The sequence below is a fragment of the Drosophila serrata genome, unplaced genomic scaffold, assembly GCF_035046125.1.
Source record: "Drosophila serrata isolate PLE 108 unplaced genomic scaffold, ASM3504612v1 contig_272, whole genome shotgun sequence".
Classification (NCBI taxonomy): Eukaryota; Metazoa; Arthropoda; class Insecta; order Diptera; family Drosophilidae; genus Drosophila; species Drosophila serrata.
In genome coordinates this window covers 3,113,710-3,125,002 of record NW_028257170.1, presented here as the reverse complement: position 1 = coordinate 3,125,002, position 11,293 = coordinate 3,113,710, and the positions used below count along the sequence as shown (strand labels likewise).

Genomic DNA, 11,293 nt, shown 5'->3' with positions numbered 1-11,293 from the left:
CCCAGTTAGTTTACTATGTAATTACTTTAAATTCTCCCAAGCTACTTAGCTACTTGTTCTTGTAAAATTCCTAGGCCGTGAGAAAGGACTTGACTTAATGATTTTGGTTGGCTAGATGCCGGGATTCCCCTCGTCAGGCCTTTGGGCCAGGTCTATTAGCAACATTGTTGCCGGGGCTAAGCCCTCTGAAAGCTACAAATCACACAAATGTTGCCACATTGTTCACGGTGAGCTGCTGAGCTTTGTCTGGCAAATCCGATCCGATCTCAGTCTCAGTCTCAGTCTCGGAGGAGAGTCTGTTACACTTTCACAGAACTCAAAATGTCGTATTTCACGCAGTTTTACGAGCGTTCGCGTAAATTTATGCGAAAAATCATAAATAACTCGGGCATAAGCTGCCAGCCAGCCAGGTTCATCGAGTCCTCGGCAAACAAATTTTTATATGCTACAAAAAGGGGCGTTTCTGCCACAGCATTTATTTTGTTCTTCTCTTTTTAGTTTTATTTTTTTTGTAGCAAGTGGGCGCTGCATATTTTTGTTAATTAACGCATTTTGTGCGTTGTGTAACTATGAGATTTCTGTGGGCATTTTCTTTTTTTTTCTTTTTGGCATCCAAACAATGCAGCCATTGAGGAATTAATTGCATGCTTATGCAAAAGTTCTCTGGCTCCCAAAATCAAAGAAAACGAAGCCAAGGCGAGGTCGTTTTTGGCCTCCCCCCAAAGAACCCCCCAGGTATGTACATATACCTTCCCGTTCTCAACTGGGTTCTGTTCTATAACCCCACCAACTACAACAACAAGTTCAATGCCTTGGAATTAAAATTGACCTTAGGTTTCTTGGCTGCTTTTATACCCTAACAAAGAGGAGGTACTTCGATTGCTTTACTTGTGTGTTTTACATGAGATAAATATTAAAAAGAGAAGCAGTTGCAAATTAAGTTGTAGATATAATAGAACCTTTTAGCCTTTCATCTTGAAAAGTATTTACTAATATTATTTGATAAGCTTAATAATAATAACTAATAGCCCCAGTCCACTAATACTTCTTTCTAGCTTCTTTAGTTTTTAATCTATACCCCTGAAATACTTTGGAAAATCCTCTTCAAATTAAACCCTCTCAAAAAGTATAACCAACCCTAAAAGAGTATATTAACTTGGCTTAAAACGACTGTCAAGTGCCTTTTCGTTTGGTTTTTTTTGTCGCTGGCTAAGGGCAAACAAAGCCAGCCAGCATAATGGCTATAAAAAGTTCTCATTCGTGTTCTAGTTTCGCAGCAACAAGGCGGCAAATTGCATGTGGATGCCTTTGAATTCGAATTTCTGAGGCATGGAATGGTTTCGGGGTGGCAAAAAATAAAAAACATTTCCAATGTCACGTGAGGAAAACCGAATAGAAAAAGAAAATGAGAATGAGAATGAAAATGAGCCCAGAGGCGGCAATTGTTCGAGAGTCCGTCACCTTGAACGTATGCCAAAATCAAAAAAGTGAACCCGTGATTAATGGCACTTGATTAGGAATTCAAAGCGACAGATCGGCAGCCGATGTTATTTATTTTAGCTAACCCGTTAATGGCGGTACCCTCTTGAACCAGAAATAGTCTCTGTACCTCTCTGGGCATAATTAATGACACTCGATGTGAAGCCGTTTTCGAGTAAAATTCAAATCGATCAGGGGATCTTGAGTTAGCCTGCCATTTTGCATGATTAATGATGCCAAATAGAAGTCGAAACAAAAGCAGTTCAGCTTTTGCAACTGTTTTCTAATTGTTATTTTGCCAACAGTCAGCTTGCTGTGACAGTTGCTCAAGATTCTCAAAGAGTTTTCCATTTGTCATGTGTCGTCCCCTTCTGCGGTCACTTGAGGATCATTTGCACAGCAGCTGCTGCCATTTGCCTCTGTATTTCTACAGCATTTTTCTTCTTTTGTTTTAATATGCAGACTGCAAATGCAACTGAATCTGAAATCTGAAGAAAACCGAACACTACCGATAAATATTTGACGAACAGAGCCCACCTGAGGTTGTTCCCGAACGGAAATCACATCGACAAACACCACATAAACTATAAAAAAATGTTGTATTTTCAATGCAAGGCATTGCACTGTATCGATGTACATAAATTTTTGAGTATTCCTCTGGACATTCTGTACTGGTTTATGGATAATTTATGAATGTCTTTTGGCCTGGAATGTGAGCGGAATATTTGAGGAATTTCCAATTTTCATTGACTTTTTATGATTTTCCTTGTGACTGTTATGGTGTGCTTTAATTAAATATAAGAATAAAGGAAATAATAATGCCTAGAAATTATATATAAGAAACTTCTCCTCCCTATTTACAGATTTTCCTATTACTACAAACTATTCTTCAGGCCTTGAAAAGAAATGAAATTCTCTTGCATCTGCGCATTCCCCAAGGACAGCTGGGACATCTCTATATATATATTTTTTTTTGTCATGGCCACACTTGATTAATTCCATAAAAGGATTACGAGAGTCGGCCGGTTATTAGATAACTTCCGCATAAGGATCTAGTTGCTGATGAAGTCATCAGCGTGTCCGAAATGCTGAGCAGGAAATTGACATTTATCACACTTTTACCTTTTTTCTTCGCTCCGCACAAAACGCGTACACATTCAATTTTTTATTTGCGCACACGTCCTGGGCTTCCTTTTCCTTTCTCTCATATTTCATATGGCTGCCCGACAATATCCTGTTCCCATTTCAATTGCCATTGTCTGAGAGAGTCTTGGCTTTGTCCCCGGGATTCGTTTCGGGGCCATCATTATCATAATTAATGTGACTTAATCAAGAATAATGTTTGCCGAAGAAACAATGTGGAATGCGGAATGTCTAATCAAGTTATCCAACCCTTTTTCGAGAAAATAATGCGGTCAACCGCAGGAGCTGAGAGTTCTAAAGGAAAAGAAAGGGTTGAAGGTCAGTTGAGCAGCGAATTTAGAGCCTACTTTGCATATTTAGGGCCATAAAAGCCAAGTTTTCTTCATCAAAGATTTATGTAGCATGAAAAAAGGCATTAACAGATATACCATTTATACCATTAATGCTTATTTTTCCATTTCGAACTGAAGCTGCAGTTGAAGTCGGAGTTGAAGTTGAAGTTGAAGTTGAAGATTTTAATGTTACGGGTGCCCATATGTCAGTTGATATCTCAACCAGATTTGCTCATTATGCGTGCATTGTTGTGGTCGCTCAGGTCTACTGTTCGAGCTCCCTGGGCGACATTCGCACGAATCCGTGTCCTGATCCTTATCGGGATCTGCTACCAGGAACTAGTCGTCAATGCGCCGGACTACTGTGTGTGAGGCTCTATCCCTGTGTGGCTCTGGAATATATATTTTTTTGGGAGATGGGGAAACGGGAACCCATCGTCGCACATGTTGACACATTAATGTCCTCGATCCGTGCGTGAGGCCACTGGCAGATCCTAATCGCCGTTACTAACTGGAATCGTGTTGAATCTCACAATAGATTGCATTAATTTTTTGGGGGGTTTTTGTTTTGTACAATTAGTAGGTCCTTTCAGGGCGAGCGTAATTCCGAATGCAATATGCGGGTTACTTCCTGATCGATGACGATCCAGATAGCTTACATTTAGGTGTGAAAATAGAAAAGCGAGTACTGAGAGATTGAATCTACACTCGAAAGATACTAGGGTTTGGAAATAAATTCCTAAATTCATTAAAAACATTTGATTTGATAAGTTTTTGGAATTTTATTGCTAACAAAATATAAAAATAAATCCCCCAAATAAGAATTTACTCATTAGGAGTCTTGAAACTAATAGATCTCTAGGTAAACTTCAAAATAATATCACATTTTATAATAAACCATCTACAAATTCTGTTGTAGTGTAAAATCAAGTAGATATTTCTCTGAATTCCTGATTGAATTGTATTTATTTCGAATCCCAAAAACTGTGCCCGAACTGTTTACCAAGCGGGCGTGGTACAGCTGCTCCCAAAAAAGGCATAAACAAATCATAACAATTGCCGGTTGGTAGGATCTTCGGTAGGATCCATATCCATATATATCGACAGGCACTCACACACGGCAGCAATTTATCATCCACTAAACAAGCCGAGAGCTGTCGAAGGAGCTGGGGGGAGAAAAAGGACTTGCCATTGTCAGCCAACATTCTTTGTCTTCACATTTTGGGTTTCCAATGCCACAGACGAGCATAAATTGGAGGTGTGTGCGCCATATAAACATTAAATTTTATTTAGATGAGACCTGAAGCTGGCTCTCAGTCTCAGTCTCCTTTTTTATGGGTGTCCTGATTTCCAACTGTGCCTGGTTATTGATTATTCTCCTGCTTTTCGAATGCACCTCAATAAAAAATGAATTAGGGCATCGGGAATCGAGTTTCGCTCTCAGTATAGATTGCGTTTTGATTTATTATCGTATCGTAAATTTCTAAAAATTTACTGCCTGCATCAAAATCCTGATTCTCTGTTAATTCTCTTACTATTCTCTGCATAGTTTTAAACACTTAAAGTTATCTTCTTTTTTTTTGAAGATTTTCCCAGCAATGGCGACGGCGCCTTCGATTTTCCGTTCACTTTTGAGGGTTTCTTTTCTCTGTTGATTCCCCCTGACAACGTTTACTTCCTCACTTAGCACCTGGAATCGGGACACAGAAGAGCCCTCTTCGCCACTAGTTTAGTCCAAATAAAATATTATTTGTTTAGTAATTTTGGTTGTGTTTTTTCGTGCTTTGTTTTACGTTTTGTTTCGCTTTGTTTTCTGTGTCGAAAACCAAATTTTAATTATGTTAATTTGCTGCGTTTCATGGGACCTGAGATTTATGACAACCCTCCACTATTTCCATCCTCATATTTGATTTTGTTACTTTTGTTGTAGGATTTCGCCGTAATTATGCTAGTAAGTCGCCCTGGAAAAGGTGTGGTTCAGTTTCTCAGTGGTTCTCATTTCTCTGGACTTGAATTGCGTCGAAGCAAAGAGGTGTTGATTGTTTGATTTGGATGACTAAATGTGAAACGGAATAAATGAATGGCATAGGAAAGATTTTTGAATCAATAACTAAGTGCGAGGTTTGATAAGCAAAGAACAACATAAACTTGTTAGAAATTTAGTCATTTCATTTTACAAATTTTGTATAATAAAACTTTAGCCTTGCAGTTAGCAAAAGAACTAATAGATCGAAGCGGAAATCATTCATTATTTGAATCAAGAGATTTTTATATGACATTTTTTCTGAAAATATTAAAGATTTAAAATCTTATAGCTAAGCCAATAAAGCTTAAATTTCAATTCGGAAACCATTCGTATGCTAGATTTTATTGGGGTAATAAATATACATACTAAATTTAATAATTTAAAAAATGAAAATTTTTTCCAATTTTTGACAATTTTAACGATGTAACCCCTCATAAAAATGTTGAAAAATCGAATGATTTCCGAAATTTTGTTATATGGCTAGATTGTTTCAGCTTTTGAAGCTGATCAAAAATAGATATGGTTTATAGGGTCGAAAATGACTCCTTCACTGCGTTTCAAGCTTCTGACTTTAATTATATTCCTCAAAAAGGTATAAAAACAGACCATTTTTATTAAAAATCAAAGTTTTTCGGACATCATAATTAAGCCGAAATTGGGTTAATTTTAAATCGGAAAGCAGTTCTATGCTAGTTTTTATTGCACTAACAAATCTGCATACTGCGTTTGTTAATGCTGCTGTCAGTTTTTTACTAAAATCATAAAAACTGGCAAAAAGGTATAAAAACAGACAATTTTTTCGAAAAATCATAGTTTAAAAAAACTCATAGCTAAGCCAAAAAAGCATTAATTTTAATTCGGAAAGCTGTTCTATGCTAGTTTTTAGTAGATTAACAAAGCTGCATACTCAGTTTTCAAATTTAAAAAATTCAATTTTTTGTCAAGTTTTGGCAATTTTAATGATGTAACCCCTTATGAAATTTTCAATTTTCGGAAAAATGCCAAAAATTTATTTTTTGACCGGACATGGCCAGAGCGACTGGGCTGTTGATGCAGATCAAGAATATGTATAGTTTATAGGGTCGGAAATGACTCCTTCACTGCGTTTCAAGCAACTAACTTTAATTATATTCCTCAAAAAGGTATAAAAACAGACCATTTTTATTAAAAATCAAAGTTTTTCGGACATCATAATTAAGCCGAAATTGGATTAATTTTAAATCGGAAAGCAGTTCTATGCTAGTTTTTATTGCCATAATAAATCTGCATACTGCGTTTGTTAATGCTGCTGTCAGTTTTTGACTAAAATCATAAAAACTGGCAAAAAGGTATAAAAACAGACAATTTTTTCGAAAAATCATAGTTTAAAAAAACTCATAGCTAAGCCAAAAAAGCATTAATTTTAATTCGGAAAGCTGTTCTATGTTAGTTTTTAGTAGATTAACAAAGCTGCATACTCAGTTTTCAAATTTAAAAAATTCAATTTTTTGTCAAATTTTGGCAATTTTAATGATGTAACCCCTTATGAAATTTTCAATTTTCGGAAAAATGCCAAAAATTTATTATTTGACCGGACATGGCCAGAGCGACTGGGCTGTTGATGCAGATCAAGAATATGTATAGTTTATAGGGTCGGAAATGACTCCTTCACTGCGTTTCAAGCCTCTAACTTTAATTATATTCCTCAAAAAGGTATAAAAACAGAGCATTTTTTAAAAAAATCAAAGTTTTTTGGACATCATAATTAAGCCGAAATTGGATTAATTTTAAATCGGAAAGCAGTTCTGTGCTAGTTTTTATTGCACTAACAAATCTGCATACTGCGTTTGTTAATGCTGCTGTCAGTTTTTGACTAAAATCATAAAAACTGGCAAAAAGGTATAAAAACAGACAATTTTTTCGAAAAATCATAGTTTAAAAAAACTCATAGCTAAGCCAAAAAAGCATTAATTTTAATTCGGAAAGCTGTTCTATGCTAGTTTTTAGTAGATTAACAAAGCTGCATACTCAGTTTTCCAATTTAAGAAATTAAATTTTTTGTCAAATTTTGGCAATTTTAATGATGTAACCCCTTATGAAATTTTCAATTTTCGGAAAAATGCTAAAAATTTATTTTTTGACCGGACATAGCCAGAACGACTGGGCTGTTGATGCTGATCAAGAATATGTATAGTTTATAGGGTCGGAAATGACTCCTTCACTGCGTTTCAAGCCTCTAACTTTAATTATATTCCTCAAAAAGGTATAAAAACAGACCATTTTTTAAAAAAATCAAAGTTTTTTGGACATCATAATTAAGCCGAAATTGGATTAATTTTAAATCGGAAAGCAGTTCTGTGCTAGTTTTTATTGCACTAACAAATCTGCATACTGCGTTTGTTAATGCTGCTGTCAGTTTTTGACCAAAATCATAAAAACTGGCAAAAAGGTATAAAAACAGACAAATTTTCCAAAAAATCATAGTTTAAAAAAACTCATAGCTAAGCCAAAAAAGCATTAATTTTAATTCGGAAAGCTGTTCTATGCTAGTTTTTAGTAGATTAACAAAGCTGCATACTCAGTTTTCAAATTTAAAAAATTAAATTTTTTGTCAAATTTTGGCAATTTTAATGATGTAACCCCTTATGAAATTTTCAATTTTCGGAAAAATGCTAAAAATTTATTTTTTGACCGGACATAGCCAGAACGACTGGGCTGTTGATGCTGATCAAGAATATGTATAGTTTATAGGGTCGGAAATGACTCCTTCACTGCGTTTCAAGCCTCTGACTTTAATTATATTCCTCAAAAAGGTATAAAAACAGACCATTTTTATTAAAAATCAAAGTTTTTCGGACATCATAATTAAGCCGAAATTTGATTAATTTTAAATCGGAAAGCAGTTCTGTGCTAGTTTTTATTGCACTAACAAATCTGCATACTGCGTTTGTTAATGCTGCTGTCAGTTTTTGACTAAAATCATAAAAACTGGCAAAAAGGTATAAAAACAGACAAATTTTCCAAAAAATCATAGTTTAAAAAAACTCATAGCTAAGCCAAAAAAGCATTAATTTTAATTCGGAAAGCTGTTCTATGCTAGTTTTTAGTAGATTAACAAAGCTGCATACTCAGTTTTCAAATTTAAAAAATTCAATTTTTTGTCAAATTTTGGCAATTTTAATGATGTAACCCCTTATGAAATTTTCAATTTTCGGAAAAATGCTAAAAATTTATTTTTTGACCGGACATAGCCAGAACGACTGGGCTGTTGATGCTGATCAAGAATATGTATAGTTTATAGGGTCGGAAATGACTCCTTCACTGCGTTTCAAGCCTCTAACTTTAATTATATTCCTCAAAAAGGTATAAAAACAGACCATTTTTTAAAAAAATCAAAGTTTTTTGGACATCATAATTAAGCCGAAATTGGATTAATTTTAAATCGGAAAGCAGTTCTGTGCTAGTTTTTATTGCACTAACAAATCTGCATACTGCGTTTGTTAATGCTGCTGTCAGTTTTTGACTAAAATCATAAAAACTGGCAAAAAGGTATAAAAACAGACAAATTTTCCAAAAAATCATAGTTTAAAAAAACTCATAGCTAAGCCAAAAAAGCATTAATTTTAATTCGGAAAGCTGTTCTATGCTAGTTTTTAGTAGATTAACAAAGCTGCATACTCAGTTTTCAAATTTAAAAAATTCAATTTTTTGTCAAATTTTGGCAATTTTAATGATGTAACCCCTTATGAAATTTTCAATTTTCGGAAAAATGCTAAAAATTTATTTTTTGACCGGACATAGCCAGAACGACTGGGCTGTTGATGCTGATCAAGAATATGTATAGTTTATAGGGTCGGAAATGACTCCTTCACTGCGTTTCAAGCCTCTAACTTTAATTATATTCCTCAAAAAGGTATAAAAACAGACCATTTTTTAAAAAAATCAAAGTTTTTTGGACATCATAATTAAGCCGAAATTGGATTAATTTTAAATCGGAAAGCAGTTCTGTGCTAGTTTTTATTGCACTAACAAATCTGCATACTGCGTTTGTTAATGCTGCTGTCAGTTTTTGACTAAAATCATAAAAACTGGCAAAAAGGTATAAAAACAGACAAATTTTCCAAAAAATCATAGTTTAAAAAAACTCATAGCTAAGCCAAAAAAGCATTAATTTTAATTCGGAAAGATGTTCTATGCTAGTTTTTAGTAGATTAACAAAGCTGCATACTCAGTTTTCAAATTTAAAAAATTCAATTTTTTGTCAAATTTTGGCAATTTTAATGATGTAACCCCTTATGAAATTTTCAATTTTCGGAAAAATGCTAAAAATTTATTTTTTGACCGGACATAGCCAGAACGACTGGGCTGTTGATGCTGATCAAGAATATGTATAGTTTATAGGGTCGGAAATGACTCCTTCACTGCGTTTCAAGCCTCTAACTTTAATTATATTCCTCAAAAAGGTATAAAAACAGACCATTTTTTAAAAAAATCAAAGTTTTTTGGACATCATAATTAAGCCGAAATTGGATTAATTTTAAATCGGAAAGCAGTTCTGTGCTAGTTTTTATTGCACTAACAAATCTGCATACTGCGTTTGTTAATGCTGCTGTCAGTTTTTGACTAAAATCATAAAAACTGGCAAAAAGGTATAAAAACAGACAAATTTTCCAAAAAATCATAGTTTAAAAAAACTCATAGCTAAGCCAAAAAAGCATTAATTTTAATTCGGAAAGCTGTTCTATTCTCGGAAAAATGCCAAAAATTTATTTTTTTGACCGGACATGGCCAGAGCGACTGGGCTGTTGATGCAGATCAAGAATATGTATAGTTTATAGGGTCGGAAATGACTCCTTCACTGCGTTTCAAGCCTCTAACTTTAATTATATTCTTCAAAAAGGTATAAAAACAGACCATTTTTTAAAAAAATCAAAGTTTTTCGGACATCATAATTAAGCCGAAATTGGATTAATTTTAAATCGGAAAGCAGTTCTATGCTAGTTTTTATTGCCATAATAAATCTGCATACTGCGTTTGTTAATGCTGCTGTCAGTTTTTGACTAAAATCATAAAAACTGGCAAAAAGGTATAAAAACAGACAATTTTTTCGAAAAATCATAGTTTAAAAAAACTCATAGCTAAGCCAAAAAAGCATTAATTTTAATTCGGAAAGCTGTTCTATGCTAGTTTTTAGTAGATTAACAAAGCTGCATACTCAGTTTTCAAATTTAAAAAATTAAATTTTTTGTCAAATTTTGGCAATTTTAATGATGTAACCCCTTATGAAATTTTCAATTTTCGGAAAAATGCTAAAAATTTATTTTTTGACCGGACATAGCCAGAACGACTGGGCTGTTGATGCTGATCAAGAATATGTATAGTTTATAGGGTCGGAAATGACTCCTTCACTGCGTTTCAAGCCTCTAACTTTAATTATATTCCTCAAAAAGGTATAAAAACAGACCATTTTTTAAAAAAATCAAAGTTTTTTGGACATCATAATTAAGCCGAAATTGGATTAATTTTAAATCGGAAAGCAGTTCTGTGCTAGTTTTTATTGCACTAACAAATCTGCATACTGCGTTTGTTAATGCTGCTGTCAGTTTTTGACTAAAATCATAAAAACTGGCAAAAAGGTATAAAAACAGACAAATTTTCCAAAAAATCATAGTTTAAAAAAACTCATAGCTAAGCCAAAAAAGCATTAATTTTAATTCGGAAAGCTGTTCTATGCTAGTTTTTAGTAGATTAACAAAGCTGCATACTCAGTTTTCAAATTTAAAAAATTCAATTTTTTGTCAAATTTTGGCAATTTTAATGATGTAACCCCTTATGAAATTTTCAATTTTCGGAAAAATGCTAAAAATTTATTTTTTGACCGGACATAGCCAGAACGACTGGGCTGTTGATGCTGATCAAGAATATGTATAGTTTATAGGGTCGGAAATGACTCCTTCACTGCGTTTCAAGCCTCTAACTTTAATTATATTCCTCAAAAAGGTATAAAAACAGACCATTTTTTAAAAAAATCAAAGTTTTTTGGACATCATAATTAAGCCGAAATTGGATTAATTTTAAATCGGAAAGCAGTTCTGTGCTAGTTTTTATTGCACTAACAAATCTGCATACTGCGTTTGTTAATGCTGCTGTCAGTTTTTGACTAAAATCATAAAAACTGGCAAAAAGGTATAAAAACAGACAAATTTTCCAAAAAATCATAGTTTAAAAAAACTCATAGCTAAGCCAAAAAAGCATTAATTTTAATTCGGAAAGCTGTTCTATGCTAGTTTTTAGTAGATTAACAAAGCTGCATACTCAGTTTTCAAATTTAAAA

The 11,293-nt window shown here is 33.7% G+C and overlaps 1 protein-coding gene across 2 annotated transcripts in view; it reads right to left on the bottom strand.

The window, feature by feature from the left end:
- The window catches only part of knrl (knirps-like), a 104,317-nt gene that overhangs the window by 48,958 nt on the left and 44,066 nt on the right, over positions 1 to 11,293 (bottom strand). The gene's annotated exons all lie outside the window — the stretch shown is intronic.